Raw genomic sequence first — 18,064 nt, 5'->3', positions numbered from 1 at the left:
ACAGCATAATTTTTTTTATAGTTTACTCCTTCTAGTATACCATCAAATATATATCATTGAGGGGAATGAATTAAGACAATTGTAATGTAGGTATTTTAAATATATTTACTGACCATGTTGATTCAGTTATTTTGCAAATAAACCCCTGATGATACAAGCAGAGAGTGCATACATTAATTATTTGGTGTTCTAATTCAGGACATCTGTTTTTACTCTACTCTTTCATTTAAGTTAAAAATCAAGCTAAGTATCGAATATGTGAATTCTGTTTGCATTTCAGAAATTTGTAAAGTCATAGCATGAGTGATGAAACTATAATTAAGATAACAGCAGTATAACAGGGATCTATTTGAAAAGATTGAATGGCCACAACATTGAATCCCATAATGTCTAGAACAAAGAGTTGAAGAATGCAATTGTCAAAAGCTAACTTTTTCAAATCTGAACTCATCGAATTGCAATAGTTGGCCAACAGCTCAGATGTCATCACAACCCGGTGAAAGAAAAAAAAAGTGATTACCATAACAGCAATCCTTATAACTTAAAATAACTTCAACTAAGAACAATATGTAAGCCTGCACATTATATCAACAACAACTGTGAAATTAAAGCATGCATCGCTGATAATGGGAAAATATAAAATAAACAAAAACCCACATGACACCAGTACTGTACGAAACATGCATCCCATATGACATCAACATAGAAAATAAACTATCCACTACAGTGTAAAAGGCAACATGCCCAGCAATAGATTGCATTTTTAAAAAAGCTCAATAGCTGTTAAAAATCACTGTACGTCATATCCGTCCCTATTGTTAAGAATCTGTTTTAAATACCTATACCTTTCCACAAGCTTTTGCTTTTTAAGAGATGGTGGACAGTCTGCAGACATTTGCAAATGCAGCTCATACACCTGTCAAGCAGCGACACAAACAGAAGTTATATCAGATATTCTTCTACCAAGAAAACAAAGTATTCAGCAGTGACAAGCTTCACCACTCTTCTGGATTTGTGGCAAGCATAGATCATTTAATGCAGACACATTACAAATCTCAATAGGAAATAAGGGTGGAAATCTTATAGTGCTTGCGGCCCTGGTAGCAAACTTACAGGGTCACCCTAACATGTAAATGTTAATAAAATATGTATGGACGTCTTTGCACTCAGATGGAAATGTATAAGACAGCTGCTGAAATGCTGCTAACATTTTACCTTTCTGCAAAAATGACAGTACAACTAGTTTCTTGACAGCTATTTGGAAAGTGACTTGCCATATAATGTTGACAGTCCTAGAATTTCACAATTACAGCATATATTCTGTGGAAAATGGAACAGTTACTAGTGACCAAATCATCTACTACCGAACATGATGTGTCCCTAGACACCACAGCTCTTGTTTTCAACTCACTACATGCCTTGTACCTGTCTACTTTTGTGGGGTCCCATCTATGGTCATGTCCCATAATTTTGATAAGTTCCTCACCGTTGGCTACAAAAATAGTTATAGCTCTGCCTTTACACCTGTCATGTACCTTTACCCAACAGCACCAATACTTCATGTTCTTACTGTACACGTCTATCTATGTGTAGTACTTCTTTATCTCTATGGGATTTTATTGTGTGGTAAATGGCCACTAATACACGAGGTACGATCTGAGCTACATCAGCCATGTCATCAGAATGCATTTTGCCATATGCACACTGTAGCTAAACATTGCTAGCCATTTACATAAAAGTGAAATGTAACATTTACACAACTTTAGCATCTTATACATTACAATGGTATATATTGACGTGCTTCCAAAGTTTATTTCACACACAGCATTTAATGTGTCAATTCTGAAATACAGAGTTCCTTATTTTTTAACACATAAAGGACATAATACTTGTTTTGCTATGCATAATATGCTGTCAGTAAATATTTCTAGTTAGACTGAATTATGCACAGTTGTCGGAGGTGTTGGCCAGTTATTGCAATTCGATGTGTTAAGATTCAAACAAGTCGGCTTTCAATAATTGCATTCTCTGATGCTCTAGGGTTGACAATATAGGATTTGATGTTGCTGCTGTTCAATCTTTTCAAATAGATCTGTATAATAGCCCTGTAGTACCACAAATAAACATCATATCTCTGCCTTGGACATGATCATTCCAATTATCTGGCAAGCATCTATTTTTAGAGTAGATTTATTTATTTTTAGGTAGATAGGTTTGTAGAAAAAAATGATAAATACAAACTGTATTACTTCTTTCTTCATAACATAACAATCTTCTTCTTCTTTCGGCTTTTCACAGTATCATCTGTCCGCTCATGATTGTCAGTGGAGTTTTACAGTGTCGAGTTGCCAGCCCGGCACCCAACCTTCCACAGAAGGCACACACATACTCACACCTAGGGCCAGTTTAGAGTGTCCAATCCACCTACTGCATGTCTTTGGGATGTGGGAGGAAACCGGAGTACCCAGAGGAAACCCACGCGACCACAGGGAGGGCATGCAGACTCCGCACAGAAGGCACCCCAGCCGAGAATCGAACCAGAGGACATCTTGATGTGAGGCAACAACACTAACCGTTGCACCACCGTGGCCGCCCCTTCATAAAATAACAATACAAAATTGTATTTCTGCTGTAAGTGAATATATGGCATTTCTTTCTTTTCTTATGGAAGCAGTAGAATAATACCACATTGGTATCTGATTTTGTTTTAACATTATTTATATTTTAATTCATGTAAAAAAAACTTTTTCTTCTAATCTGCCATTTATAGAAAAATGACATAGTTTACATATCATATATACAGGAAAATATAAAGTAATAGTAAGCATTGTCTTTTAAAACAGTTCTACTATTTTCCACACATATTATAATGAATTATGAGAGCTCTCCTTTAGCAAACTTGTAAGAATGCTTATGTAACTAGCCTATTCCATTTGCATAGAGGGATGAAGTTCTGAATAAGGCTTGATAAATGCTAACTCAGTTCTGAGTAGTGGCTCAGACATTTGACAGAGTACACAGAAGAATATGAACATATCTATCCTGTGGAGAGGAGACAGTGCAATAAGGGTGGAGTGGATTACTCAGAGTCCAAGCAGAGATTGTGATATAAAAATGATAGCTTAGCTGGAAGTGTGAGCTGGACTAGAGGAGTATCTTTTCAGGACTAGAAGTGGACATGTTTCCAAGGCCATGCCTCATTCCCTGCCTACTCTAGAAAGGATAAACAAAAACATCACGAGCAGGTCTTTCCGAATTAAACTTTACTTAAAGCGCTTTTCGTTTCCACTGAAGCAAACTTCTTCAGAAGTGAATACAATTACACCTGAATCAATTTAAACACGGATACAATGACGTGGTTAATACCCCACCCATGCAGCAACAATGTAGCTTAAAGCTATAAACACTTAAAAAGGTTTGCTACAACATTAAAAACTAAAATAGCAATCGATAACACATTTATATCCCAATATGTCACAAATATCAACAAGTTAAATAAAATAAGAAATATGTAATACAAATATATATATATATATATATATATATATATATACATATGTATATATATATATATATATATATATATATATATATATATATATATTTATATATATATATATATATATATATATATATATATATATATATATATATATATATATATGTATATATATAGAAACATAGTCTATCTTGCTAGATGCAAACTGTGTCCTGCATATTATATTGGGAAAACAGAACGCAGGCTTTGAGATAGAGTAGATGAACACTAATATACAATTGCTAAAGGAAAGATGGAAAACGCTTTGGCTAAACATGTTTGTTTTCATCCTAGTCATGCATTTTCTTATATGGCAATAGATCAGGAGGTACCTTCTTTAAGGGGTGGCCCGACCCCACTTTGTTTAGAAGAATTGGAACTGGCCTGGCATTTAAGATTAGATGCATACAGGGTCCCTGGGTTAAACGATATGTGTTAAACAATATGTGTTCTATCAGTTGTGTTTTGAAAAGCAAAAATCTGAGTCAATAGCTCAATTTTTGACAAAGATATTTATGTAAATTTTAAAATGAAGTAAAGCTAGAGATCATCCTTGGTATAGTTTACCCATATTTATTAATTACTAATGTTTATAGTAAATATTAATGCTTGCATATTGTTAAAGTATTTACAGTTAAAGTAAGTTTTATAACTTTGCAATAATGTATTATACAACTCCTTACTGTGACATATTTAAACAGTTGTATAAATTGATGATATTCATAATAAAATGTTAATATATAGGGATATATATTTATAATTATATATATATATATATATATATATATATATATATATATATATACATATTTTTTATTACATATTTCTTATTTTATTTAACTTGTTGATATTTGTGACATATTGGGATATAAATGTGTTATCCATTGCTATTTTAGTTTTTAATGTTGCAGCAAACCTTTTAAAGTGTTTATAGCTTTAAGCTACATTGTTGCTGCATGGGTGGGGTATTAACCATGTCATTGTATCTATGTTTAAATTGATTCAGGTGTAATTGTATTTACTTCTGAAGAAGTTTGCTTCAGTGCAAACGAAAAGTGCTTTAAATAAAGTTTAATTCGGAAAGACCCGCTCGTGTTGTTTTTGTTACTCTAGAAAGGATGCAAGCAAGCTAGCAAAAGAGTTAGGGTTATAATCATACAGGAGACCCTCAGTATCAGTGCTGGTCATTGTCCACTTCTCTGCAAGGTCAGAATAGTTACTATCCTTGGATCCTGGCAAAGCTTGCTCATGAGTTGGCATAAATACCAGCTATCAGAATCCACAATTCCCTCAATCAGGCACACTGATTATGAGGACAAACGACAACTCAAGTTGTACAAAGTATTTTAATAACAGCGAGACTCCAAATTCTCAGAACAAAACTCCAGATTAAGCACTTTTATTCCACAAGGGAACTTCATCAGAATAAAAGTGTCATCAATTAACATACACTTCCAGCAATAAGTTAATTGAATGATTACAAATAACTACATATTAAAATGTGGTCTAAGGTATCTTAAAATCAAACTCAGTAGAATAATGGAAAAATAAAATAACTGAAAAATCAAACTGAACATAAAACTAAACATAAAACTTATGTCTACAAACAACAATACATCTTCCAGCAGGTACCCTGAATTATTTCAAAAGGAGTTCACCTTTGTTCCGAGTCAGCCTGGCTCTGTGGCAAACATGGTTTTAGATACCAAATTGTTAGTTCTTAACCTAAATTTAGAGGTATTTTTTTGAGGTAAAGTTGCTCCTGAAGCTAATAACCAGCTTAAGAAAAAGAATACTTTTAACCCCCCTACCCACCCCTTTGCTTCATAACTGTGAGGCTCTGGTTGAAAGAGACATTCGTAAAACCTTTAATTCTCATAAATAGATGGCATTTCTTTGGTAATTTATCCAAAGAAGAAGAAGAGTCTTTGATTTAAGTAGGAACAACAGTGTCCAGGTCATGAAGCCTGATAAGGGAGGAGGGGTGGTTTTGATGGAAGATTGGTTGTAAAGTAAAATGCTAGAGATTTTACATGGTGATGGAAAATATCAAGAAGTATCTAGAAATGAGATTAACTTGGCATACAGGAATTTGGACATGTGTCTTGAAGACAATTTGTTTCAGGGGTGTTAGATAAACAACTTTATGAAAGTTCCAAAACTGGTGATTCCGAGTATTTATGGGATCCCTAAAACACATAAAGATGTTCAAACCCCCCCTTTGAGACCAATCGTCTCTTTAGTAGGGTCAAAAACACAACCACATGTTATGTATGTGGACAGTAAGTTAAAACCATTCTACATCACTTACCTCCACATTCTTAGAGACTCATGGGACTTCTGACTAAGTTCAGGGACATAGAATTTAATGCAGACTATTTTTTCCTCACAACTGACATTAAAGATTTGTTTTGTGTCATTCCCCATTACATAGGGCTGGCTTGGTTTGAGAAAGTTATAGTGGATTTTGACTTTCTTTCCCCCTTGGAATTTAGATTTGTGTTGGAAAACATGGAGTCAGTACTTAAGAACAATTTTATATTTTTCCAGGGGGAGAATTACAAACAGATAGGTGGGGTGGCTATGGGAGCCTCTTGTGCCCCCATATTTGCCAATATGGTTCTTTTATACTGGGAACAACATTATGTGTTTACTTCATTGTTCTAACTGTATATTAGAAGCTATTTTCGGTATCTGGATGACATATTTATTGTATGGAAGGGCCCACGGGATACTATTAAAATTTTTTAGATTATATTAACAAAACTACCAATTTTCTGGAATTTATATCCAATGTGAGAGAAAATGAATCCCATTTTTGGACATGGACATTAGGAAGGAATTCAGTATGAACAGATATGTTATACAGGAAAAAACATTTTCCTAACTCATACCTACATTTCAAAACACCCCTACTTCCAAAAGAGGGATACTGTCAAAAGGCAGATAGTTAGGGCTGCCCACATCACCACCCGTAAGGAAGATTTAATATCCGAGTTGGAATACATTGGAGACCTCTTTGTTAGAAGAGGGTATCCAGAATCTATGGTGAGTTCCATTGGAGATATAATATTGGAAGGATGGAGTGTTAGATACAAACCTATTTTATCCATAGAAAATCCAGTGGGTTGTTCACGAACAATGGATGGCGCTTTGTCAACAATGGATGTGGATCTTGACAGGCAGGTCGGAGGTGGTGATCCTCACCAGGGTAGGGAAATATACCTTGTGATGGATTTTCATGGAGGCACCCACGTTATGAAAAATATTATCATGACTTACTGGGACATCTTTGCCAGTATGCCCAATACTTTTTTCTAGGGATGTAAAATTTAGTTTGAGAAGGGGCTACAACCTAAAAAAAGTTTTTGAAAGGGTTAATAGCAGTACCACTGGGACAGGGAGGACAGGCACACACAAGTGCGGTACGTGCCCCAATGTTCTTTCATTGCTGATACGGACAAACTTGATTTTCATCACCATGGTGGGATTTTGAAAGCCAAAGGCTATTTTAACTGCCAGACAGGGGGGTTGTTTATTTGGCATTTTGCTCAGTCTGTTTTGCATACCACATTGGCAAAACAGAAAGAAAGCTGAAACAGAGGATCTATGAGCATTTTTATGAAATCAGTAGAAAGAAAGACACCAATGTTCTTTTTAAACACACTTTGGTATGTGTACATTACTGTTTCAAATTTTGGGTGTTAAAACAGGTTAAACAATTTTAGAGATGTGGTGACTGGGAAAACAGCCTTGAGTCTTGTGAACTTATGTGGCAGCTTAGGTTGGATGCTTGTTCACCCCCAGGGTTAAATTAATACTGTTCCATTATACCTGCTTTAAGGAAGACATCCTTAAAGTAAAACTTTGGCTGACAATTTATTTTTCCTTGAATACTTGGGTACGTGCTGGAAGATGTAATGTTTGTACACATAAGTTTTATGTTTAGTTTTATGTTCAGTTTTATTTTTCAGTTATATTGTTCATTTATTTTTCCAGTATTCTACTGAGTTTGATTTTGAGATACCTTAGACCACATTTTAATACGTAATTATTTGTAATCATTCAATTAACCTATTGCTGGAAGTGTGTGTTAATTGATGACACTTTTTAAGTGCTTTGAATTTTGGACTGTGTTATTCTGATGAAGTTCCCTTGTGGAATGAAAGCACTTAACCTAGAGTTTCCTACTGAGAATTTGGAGTCTCCCTGTTATTAAAATACCTTGTACAACTTGAGTTGTCGTTTTTCCTCGTAACCGTTGTGCCTGACTGAGAGAATTGTGGATTCTGAGTTTTGGATTTTGCTCTCAGTATTTTTCACCTTGTGATTTACCAATAAATACCAGCTATCCTTAAGGGGTTGTTTGGCCAACACAGCCACAGAAACCCTTAGACCTACAACAATACTTATCCTGTTTGAAAAAGAAGGAAGCTGAAGTAGCAGTACAGAATTTCTAGAACCATGGTTAATGTGTCAAAAAAAACGGATGTATTTGCAGTCACAGGCACACAGAAAAAATAGTTGCTTCTAAATTTCTAATTCTGGTTTCAAAATTGTAATCTTTATAAGGATAAATAGGCCCTACATTAGAAAAAGTAGGAGAGATATTTCTGCTTATAAGAAATTCAGTCTCCTTTTAATTTACCAGTTTAAATACTTTTTCAAATAGAATGATGATTAATTTCCAGAACAGTTCATATAACTACATCATTTAATAATACTGAACACATACCTCGCATTCATCAGCCATACTGCTAAATAATGCTCTGGACACACTTATACCTTGGCTGCATAGACCTAACTTTATTTTGGTAGGAAGCTGTAATGTGCAAGTGCAAGTGCAAGGCTTTCATTAAAACTAGCTTTCATTATATATAAATACATCTTAAGACATTGATCCATCCCATTGATGCTGAGCTTCATTTGATGAACAGATACCTTGTACAGAGTTGTTAGTAAAGTAGGGAACAGAGCAAGATTTCTAAGCGTTTCTTCTATATATCCTAAACGTATCTAAGGACAAAATGGAATTTCCCACATAGTTTAGGAAATCTTTGAGATGTGGATGGAAATTGGAACACCTGGAGAAAATTTATACAAACACAGTGAAGAAATGCAGGGATCACAAAGAAGATATGCCCATCTGAGTACCAAACTGGAGAATTGTCCTAAGATGACAACTCTAGTAACTGCACCCATCTTAACTCATAATGTAATTGACCTAGTAACCAATCCTAAAAGGCAAAAGCTGATATCTTGTCTTAATATGCTCTTGAATATCATACTTTTTTCATATTCCTGATGTTTGCACAAAATTCCATAGTTTTCCAAACACTGTCAACAGTTACATTTATATATATGCAAATCCTTAGGCCTTTCAAAACAGATAAATCTTAACTAAATGTCCTATGCTAATTACCTCAAAGCCCTGTCTCTTTGCTCTGTATGATACACACTACGGACAGGTGTTCTTTGACTTGCATTTCAGTATTCCTGGTCCCTGTTTTGATGAACCTTTACAGCATCCGAACTACTAGATTAAAAGACTTAAATTTTGCTTGCAGCACAAATAAGGCATGTTGAATAGACATATATGTTTCTCAGAGAATACACATCTCCATTCATATGAAGCAGAGTTCCCCCATCCCTATTAAAGCACAACTTGGACCACTGGATTGGTAATTGGAAATCCAGCCTTGTTCTGGTGTGTACGTCTCTGATGGACAGAAGCAGTTAGCAAATCACCCTTTTATAAAGGCCCTAGTGGTTGTTAGCATAGTATACACCTATGAACTTATGAGCAAAGCACACATGGTTACAGGTCTTAATCCTGCATTATTTGCCATCTCGTCTTACAAATTTACTTGCCTTAATTGTGAGTAACTGTGTATTATCAATGATATACACAGCAACCTACAGTGGCTTTTTTCAAATTCTAATTTAATGCAAATTGCATCATACAACACTGATCAAGGAGAGTTCAAGAATATAAAAATGCTCTAGCAGTACTTCCACTCTCAGAAAAGAAGTCTTCACAAGGGCAGTCAAGTTTTATATACTTTGAAGCAAGCATTGTTCACAAAATGCTCAGAAAATTCATTATAATTGAAAGACTTCCAAAAGGTGCATTCAGATTAGCTAAAACTCCATTCCTGAATAATAATTTAACTACAATTAAATAAAACAATGTCATGCTGGTATGAAACAACAGTACTATTAGGAATCACCAAAGCAACACATTCTGCTGACTCAGACTTGCATGCTTTATCTGTAGACTGTCTTCTCCAATACACTACTGAAGTATAACAAACACAGAATCATCCTCTGATGTATAACCTAAACAAAACTTTAAATATACCCCTAAATTATCAGTTCAAACTTCACAGCCAACCTATCTGATAAATACACAAACTATGAATCAGATCTGTTCCTTTACTTACAACTCATCTTTCTTTACACTTAGTTCTTAAGCTCATATCTGCTTCTGTAACCCCTAGTAGATATTGAAGTTATGCAAGGATATATCCCCGGATTGCCAGTTGTGATCTTGATAATTAAGCCATATGACCACTAAGTCAGGACGGACTGAGTTCCTGTACAATCCCCACCTCTAACAAGCATTACAGCCACTTTACTTTGCAGGAATCTCTAATTTACAGATTTTCTCATAGTATTATTTCACTGATGGCTGAGTACTAAGCATGTACACCTCAAGGTTTCAATTCTTTTTTGTTATGAATCCAACTGCCAAGTACCTCTCAATATCTTTGATTTGGTAACTACTAAATTATTTATCCAGTGAACAGCATTATTTCTATCATTTGTTTAGAGGCTATTTTATTAGACGTATTATCTTGTACAACCCCCCCCCCCCTCACACACACACACACACACACACACACACACAAACACATAAAGTGTTTTGTAAAACAAAGTCAGTAGTGGAATGAAGCTTCCTGATATGATTTTTTTCAGAGTAACCAGGTTTTCTGCATAGAATAAAGTGACAACATCTTCAAAATTTTCTATTAATATGCAGACCCAGATATCTGTGCACAACCACATGTGTACACAAACACATGTATGCACCCACATATCTGTACTTGGGTATTAAGTATACAGTGACTGTGCAGCTAAACATTACCATATGATGAAAATATAGGTTAGTAGTATACATGCAGTGGAAAAGGAAGAGTAGTTTAATCATGTACTTAAAGAATGCAAGAAAGTAAGACAATGAGTTCAGAGGATCCTTGTAGGGTCTTTAACCAGGAACATTAAGGAGGAGTGTAGGGAAAAAACTGGTAAAAGATGGTGAAAATTATGGCGGCTGTCAAAAAAGCAATTACTAGAAAATGGGAATCAAAATCTAAACCAACTATATTAGAATTAGTGAATATATTAACAGAGATAAAACAACAGGAATTGAGATCTTTAGAAATAGGTAGAAGCAAACTACATAAGACAAAATGGGAATTGTGGGAACAATAAACAGAGGGGAGGAATGAGGATTAAAAGATGGCAGGACATAAATGAGCTATGTAATGTTTGACTGAAAATGATTGGGTAGATTCTAAGTGATGTATAATGTTTGCAACTAGGATTGTGTCAGTCTGGTTGGTTTTCATTTATATAAATGTATGATTGCCTATGTTGTAAGTGATAGTTTAAGAAAGATGCTTCTTGTTTAAATAAAAAGGCCAGGAACTGAATAATGTATGTAATGTTTCTTAGGATATAGGACACATAGCAATATATATGAAGTATAATGTTTGTAAATGCGAACTTGTTAATACAGTTTGATTACTTTTATATAAATGTAAATGTGCCTATGTGATAATTCAGTATAGGTGTTTAATAAAAAAAAAAAAGGGGGGGGGGGATTTCCAGGAATACATAAACATTGATATTGGAGAGCAGAAAGGACAGAGGTATGTCTAAAATATAAAGGACTGATTCAAGAGTAATGAAAGAATTAGCCATCTTAGAAGAAAAAGTAGAAGGTAATAACAGAAATTTCTAATATCATTTCACATTTTTAAGCATATCAGCGGATACACCTTGCATCACTTTTTATTCCATATACTAGTGAAGGTGGAAAAATATTCCTTAGGGGAGCCATGGGAATAAGTTTTGGAAGTAAAAAAGTTGCAATGACAACTAAAACTTGATGCAAGTGAATATAAGCTTTTGTCTATATCCAGCATCTTAAAATTACATTAATTTGAAATCAGCTAAATAATCGGACAATAGGTATTTTGTTTTTACTTGCTGACTTCAAGAATTTAAATGTAATTCATTATTATGAATGTCTGATGTGAAATGAAATTAGAATCTCATGCAGTATTCAACATCTGCAATTTTTAAATGTCATTTTTATGTATGATCGAGTGTGAGGGATTGCTAATAATTTAATGAATTAATTTATCTCCTTCACATTAAAGAAGGCTGCATTTTATGGAGGTTTATCAGATATTATTTATTTCACTAGTTGCATACTGCAGTTTGAATGCCAAGCAGAGACAATTTCTGTCCCTGTTCTTTTAAATGAATGTGTGGCTATGTTTACATTTTAACAAATTCATGTGATTGGCTGAAATGATTCACATGGCCACAAGAAAAATTTTTAAATGTATATATATTTGGACAATTTAGTATGCTCTGATGAAGTCCCAGTTGTAAAAGATGAAAGCTCTTAACATTTTGCCAATAAATACAGAGTGTGCTGAAGAGTCTCCAAGGTGTGTTTTGTTATTTTTAAAGTTGCTGAATCATCTAGCTGTTTTTATGGTTATGGAAAGGCTAATTGACCACTGCATGAACTGTTCAAGTGGCCTTTCAGTAATCATAAAAACAACTAGGTGACTGAAAGGCTATTTGACTACTCCATGATTTGAAAAAAACTTTTAAAGATGGCTAATGTCTCTCTCTCTCTCTCTCTATATATATATATATATATATATATACACACACACATATATACATATATATATATATATATATATATATATATATACACACATATGGATTATATATATATATATATATATATATCAATACGGAAACCATTTTTGTACTTGGAGGAACGTAAATCACAGCAAGAACTTAAAGGGGAAAACTTTAATTGTCACTCTTAAAACATACAAAGCTTAAAAATGTGAGCGCATTTGTTTGTTCATATTAAAAGTGGAACTTCATCAGAAATGTAACAGTTACAAATGATATAAACATCTTTGGATGGTTAAGATTCCTTTTTCCAACCTACCTATTCCATTTTAGAATGCTTTTTACATTTAAATTACCATTTAAGCCAGGGGGCATGTCTGCTTGCAGTTTAATTTGCCATCTGAGTTATTTTACTTCCAGCTGGGGGTTGCAATCTCACCAAACACTTGAATTTTTTTCTAATACAATAAAGTTGAATTCCTTGCACAGATGGCTACCCAAATTGTACCTAGCTAATGCATTTTTAAGGTCACCCTTTCTTAATGCTTGGCAGTATTCCTTAATGCAATAGCTCAACTTCCTGATGGTTTTCCCTATGTAGAATGCATCAAATTGAACACAAAAAGCAAGATAATCTAAATTGGTGGTGTTACAGTCATAGGCTTCGTGAAAGGAAATTCTGATTCTGGGGGATCTCAAAGTAAAAGATGTACCTATGGCTATGTGTTTGCAGCATACACATCTGCTGCAGCAATACATTCTTGGAGTGGAGGTTTTGGTGTTATGGAGAGCCCACAGTCAAACAGTGACTTGAGAGACTGTGTTTTCTTGTAGCCAAAGATAGGAGAGGGTCATAGGGCCTTGGCCAGTTTGTGGCTACTGTTAATGATCTCCTAGTTCTTAGTAAGGATGTCTCTTATGACTTCTGAGTCTAGGGAGATTGGGAGAGAGAATCTGGTGTTGTGATTGATAGTAGATCACCTAGTGTTAATGAAGCCATGTTGTAGGATAGGGGGGTATCTGCTGTACCTATTGTCCATCACTTCTTTGAGAATCTGATTAATTAAAGCCTCTGGATAATGCCTCTCAACAAAAAGCTGCTTCAGGAATTGGCTTTCTTTAGCAAATGTGCTGTATTCACTACCTATGCGGCTTAACCATACAAATTGCCCTTTCACTATATTCCTCTAAATAAATAAGGGGCGTTGGCTGGTGAAATACAACAGTTGTTCCAAAAGGTATTCTTTCTGTGGATCATAGAAGCAAAGTTTCTGGTCTCAGGGTCTCGGGAAAGGGTAATATCAAGAAAGTTAACTACATTGCCTTTACCTGGAAAGGTGAAGTCATGGAACCCTATGGTTTGACTCACTCTGGTGAGAAACAATTCCAGCTCAATTTGTGACCCTCTCCACAGGAAGAAGATGTAATCTGTATAATGTTTATATAGATTAATTCAAAACCTTCAAGTCTACAGAGAATGTCTGCTTTCAGGAGCTGAGCACCAAACTGGCGTAAGCTGGTGCCATTTTGGCACCCATGGCTACCCCTTGTAGTTGTTGATAAACCAAAAGGTTATTTTCTAGTACTAGTTTCAATAATGTTACATAAGCTTGAATTCTATGGGGGTGTGTTTTGCCATATAATCTCTGACAGAATCTAAGCCCTCCTGGTGTGGGATGCTAGTGTAAAGGGCCACAATATCAAGAGTGACCATAGTGCACTGACTTGTGAAAGATGTGCTTTTGTGGATCGTATTAAGGAATTCCCAAGAGTCCTTAAGATAGAACTGGGAACTTTGTACTAGTGGGTTAAGAAAGAAATCTAAACGTGCTGCTGTACTCAGTTTTCATTTTTTTAGCTGCAATCTGTCTAGGGGGGGGGGCTCAATTGGGGTTTTGTGCATTTTGGCAATCCCAAACATTCTCCAAGAGGAGTATTTACTGACATGAAATCAACTTCCCATTCTGTGATGTCCCTTCTTGTATAGTTCATAAATAATCTTATCTACTTCCAAGAAATTTTGAGTGACTGCTACTGGGGGAGCTACTCTGTAATTATCCGTATTGGATAGGGCTTTTTCCATTTTTCTGACATAAGTGCTGGTGTCCATAAGGGGTCCATATTACATGTTTGAAACCTTATGTTATGGAATACCTAAAGGTTGATTACTAAATGTCGAACTCTGAAAATTGCAAACGGTCGTTTCCACACAGGGAAACAAGTAATTTGGCCATTACGTAGATTTTGCCCTTTTTATAATGCAGAGCGATCTGGGAGTTGGTATATTTAGTTAGTGGGGTGTTGGAGGCACAGTCCCTCACATTGGCAGGTGTGGGGGTGGAGCCCCTCACTTGATTTCTGTTTACAAAGTTTTTTTTTTAGTTTGGCCAACGGCATTTTTTCCCTGTGTGGAAACGTCCATTCATGATTTTCAGAGTTTGACCTTTAATATAAGAAGGATCAGATGACAGGGAAAAAAATGTAGAAAAGCCATAAATGTAGTGGGAAGTATAGAGATCTCCTGGAAGAACGTTATGTTGATCAGGATTTGATGCAGGAATGGTTAAGGAGAGGTGAGTTAAAAACAATAGATGGCAGGTTAATAATGGCAGCTCAGGATAGAGGGCTAAATATGCAATGGTTTACAAAGTCCATTGACTATGTAGAATATGTAGGAGAAACAGACAAAAGTAAGTTCTGTAAGAAAGAACTGAAACAATCGCACATGCTCTTGATGAATGTAATGCAGTCATGGCAGAGGGCCTGCACACTGAACAGCACAATAATTTGGCAAGGCTTTTGCATCGGTGATTATGCAATTACTCCAATAAAGAAGTAGCTGAGAAGCACTGGAAACATGAACCGCAAAGCATTGCAGAGAATGATGAGGTGTATATCACATGGGATCACCTGCTGTCAATAGTTTAGAAAATAGATGTGAGAAAACCAGATGTAGTAATCCATGAAAAAAGACAAAAGTAGCATTGATAATTGAAATTGCTATACCTAGTGATTACAGTGTCTTAAGTACAGAGAGACACGCAATTAATAATATCAGAATTTACAAGCAGAAATAAAAGCAATTTTTAAGAAACATACCCTGTCAGTTCCAATAGTAGTAGAAGCAATGGGTCTAATAAAAAAATCTATAGTCATATTTAGATATGCTGCCAATACATGCAAATCTGTATAAATTGCAGAAGGTATTAATTCTGGGCACATTATTACTGCTGTGATAAGAACTTCTGACTAAAATCAAAGATTCAAACAATGCAAATTTCATGAAATGTAATTACACCCTAACTTCGGAATGGGGTCCATTCCTGTCATGGTAGTAGAAGCCCAAAAGACTTGGAGAAATTAAACCAAGGAAGCAGTAAAGTCATACAAAAACTAACTGCTGAAATTTTTTGGAACCAAAGAATAAGGTATGATGAAACTTTAATGTCTTTATATAAAATGGAACAGAAATGTGTTTTAAATGAAATATAATGCTTTCATTGCATAGGTTCATAGGTTGATACTAGGCTATCTGCCCTAGGGCATTTATAAGCATAGCCAGAGTGTGTTTGGCTTTTGCCACCCTTTTAGATTAGTTGACTGTGCCTCTGTATAGTAGGTCACAGAAGATAGCCCTTTTAAGGTTAGTTTACTGTGCCTCTGTCTAGTAGGGACACAGAAGAGATCCCAGGGGTAAACCTACGATCTCCCATCCACTCGTCAAGATTTCTCTTGAAGAGGGTCATTGAGCGGCTCTGCCTAACATGGATTGGGATTTTGTTCCAGAGTGAGGGGAGCCTCTGAGATATGAATCTGTCCCTCCAGCATGTCCTATTTATTTCTGTGCTGAGGTTTAAGTCCCTGGAGTGTGTGGCTCTAAGGGATTTGGATTTCCTGAGGTGGAGCATGTCCATTAATTCTGGTTTGGACATGGCTTTATATGCCAGGCACAGATCGCCTATGAGTAGGCGGTAAGCTACTGAGTAGAGATGGAGTTTCTTTAGCCTAACTGCGTAGGGCATCTGTTTGAGTCCCTTGATCCTCTTGGTGAGGTACTTTTGGGGTCTTTCCAGTTGCTGCAGGTGTCAGGTGAGGTACATCCCAAATGGGGCATTGTATTCAATTATGGGCTTGATGAATGATGAGTAGAGGGGCACAATGACCTTTCTTGATCTAGATGTGAACCCTTTCGTGAAAAGGTGGGCTATATAGAAGGTCTTTCTAACCACTTTGGCAAGGTGATTGTCAAAGGAGAGATTGCTATCTACTTGGGTCCCCAAATCCCTAATTACCCTAATGGATTACCACCTATGTGATAATTTGTGGGCACTTTGTTTTTCCCAAATGGGATGACTATGCACTTTTTGGCATTTAGCTTTAGGCCATGGCTCTGGCACCAGTTATCCTTCTCTGTGAAACCCTTTTGGAGGATGATTGTGTCAGTCGGCGAGTCGATTACGGCACCCAGTTTGCAGTCATCTGCGAACTTGGTCAGCCATAGTCCTCCCGTGTTAGCCTGTTCCTCAGAGAAATATATAACAAACAAGAGAGGTCCCAGGACTGAGCCTTGTGGGATGCCACTTGAAACTGGTTTAGAGTCTGACATGGCACCTGCAATTCTGACCATGTGGGTTATATCCCTGAGCCAGTTTGCAACCCATCTTGTGACATAGGGGTTGATATTTAAGCTGGTGAGCTCTATTTATGATGCCCGAGTGGGGTATTGTGTCGAAGGCTTTTGCGAGGTCCAGGTAGGCTGTGTGGACTACCTTCCCTTCATCTATGGCCTTGGTAACTGTTTCAAAGAAGTCAACCTGGTTCAAGAGGCATGATCTGCCCTTAACAAAGTGGAATTGGGTAGGATCCAGTGTTTGGAGGTTCCCAATATCTTTGTTTATGAGTTCCATGATGATACGCTCCATAGCTTTGCAGACCAGTATCAGTAGCATAACCCCACCATGCAGAAATTTATTGATTTATAACTGAGTATATTCCTGAAATGCCAAGATAGTTTTGTTAATGACAGATTGCTAGCGTATTAACTATAATGCACTTGATTCATGGAATTTGAATTGTGATATGACATTATTGTTCTGCTTAGCTAATATTTCCTGTGCATTTTAAGAAGGTAGAAAATGAAGAGGTAATGTAGTAGTTAATAAATGGCTCCATTGAACAAAGTGAGCTTGTACAAAGAATGCTCGCCAACTACCTTTTAGTGTGCTATATCTTACTTCTGCAGGATTTGAACCCACTCTACATCACTGTAGTTCATGAATAAATATTTGCTCTGCTCATTCTTTTTGATGTTTATGGAGTGACCATTAACCAATTCCTACTAGCTGGTTCCATCAGTTTCTAACTGCAGTATTCGGCCTACATGGCTTATGAATCATGTGCAGTTTTTATATTTATTTAGCTGATACTGTGTACTGAAATGCTTATTTTGTAAGTTACCTGTTTGGAAATTTTTCAGCTGCAAAACTAAGCCTCACTTTCTGTTGCCGTGGATGACCATTACAGATAGGAGAATCATTTACTTAGCCATTGCACTTTGCTTTCCATTTTTTAATATGT

At 35.9% G+C, this 18,064-nt stretch overlaps 1 protein-coding gene across 1 annotated transcript in view; it reads right to left on the bottom strand.

Annotated features, from left to right (window-relative positions):
• HPN (hepsin) overlaps positions 1 to 18,064 on the bottom strand; it is a 925,289-nt gene that overhangs the window by 520,640 nt on the left and 386,585 nt on the right. The window lies entirely within an intron of this gene.

The sequence above is a fragment of the Protopterus annectens genome, chromosome 8.part0 (assembly GCF_019279795.1).
Source record: "Protopterus annectens isolate FY-2018-M chromosome 8.part0, PAN1.0, whole genome shotgun sequence".
In the NCBI taxonomy this organism is placed as follows: domain Eukaryota; kingdom Metazoa; phylum Chordata; order Ceratodontiformes; family Protopteridae; genus Protopterus; species Protopterus annectens.
Note: the sequence above shows the minus strand (reverse complement) of the source record. Positions and strands in the feature narration are given on the sequence as shown.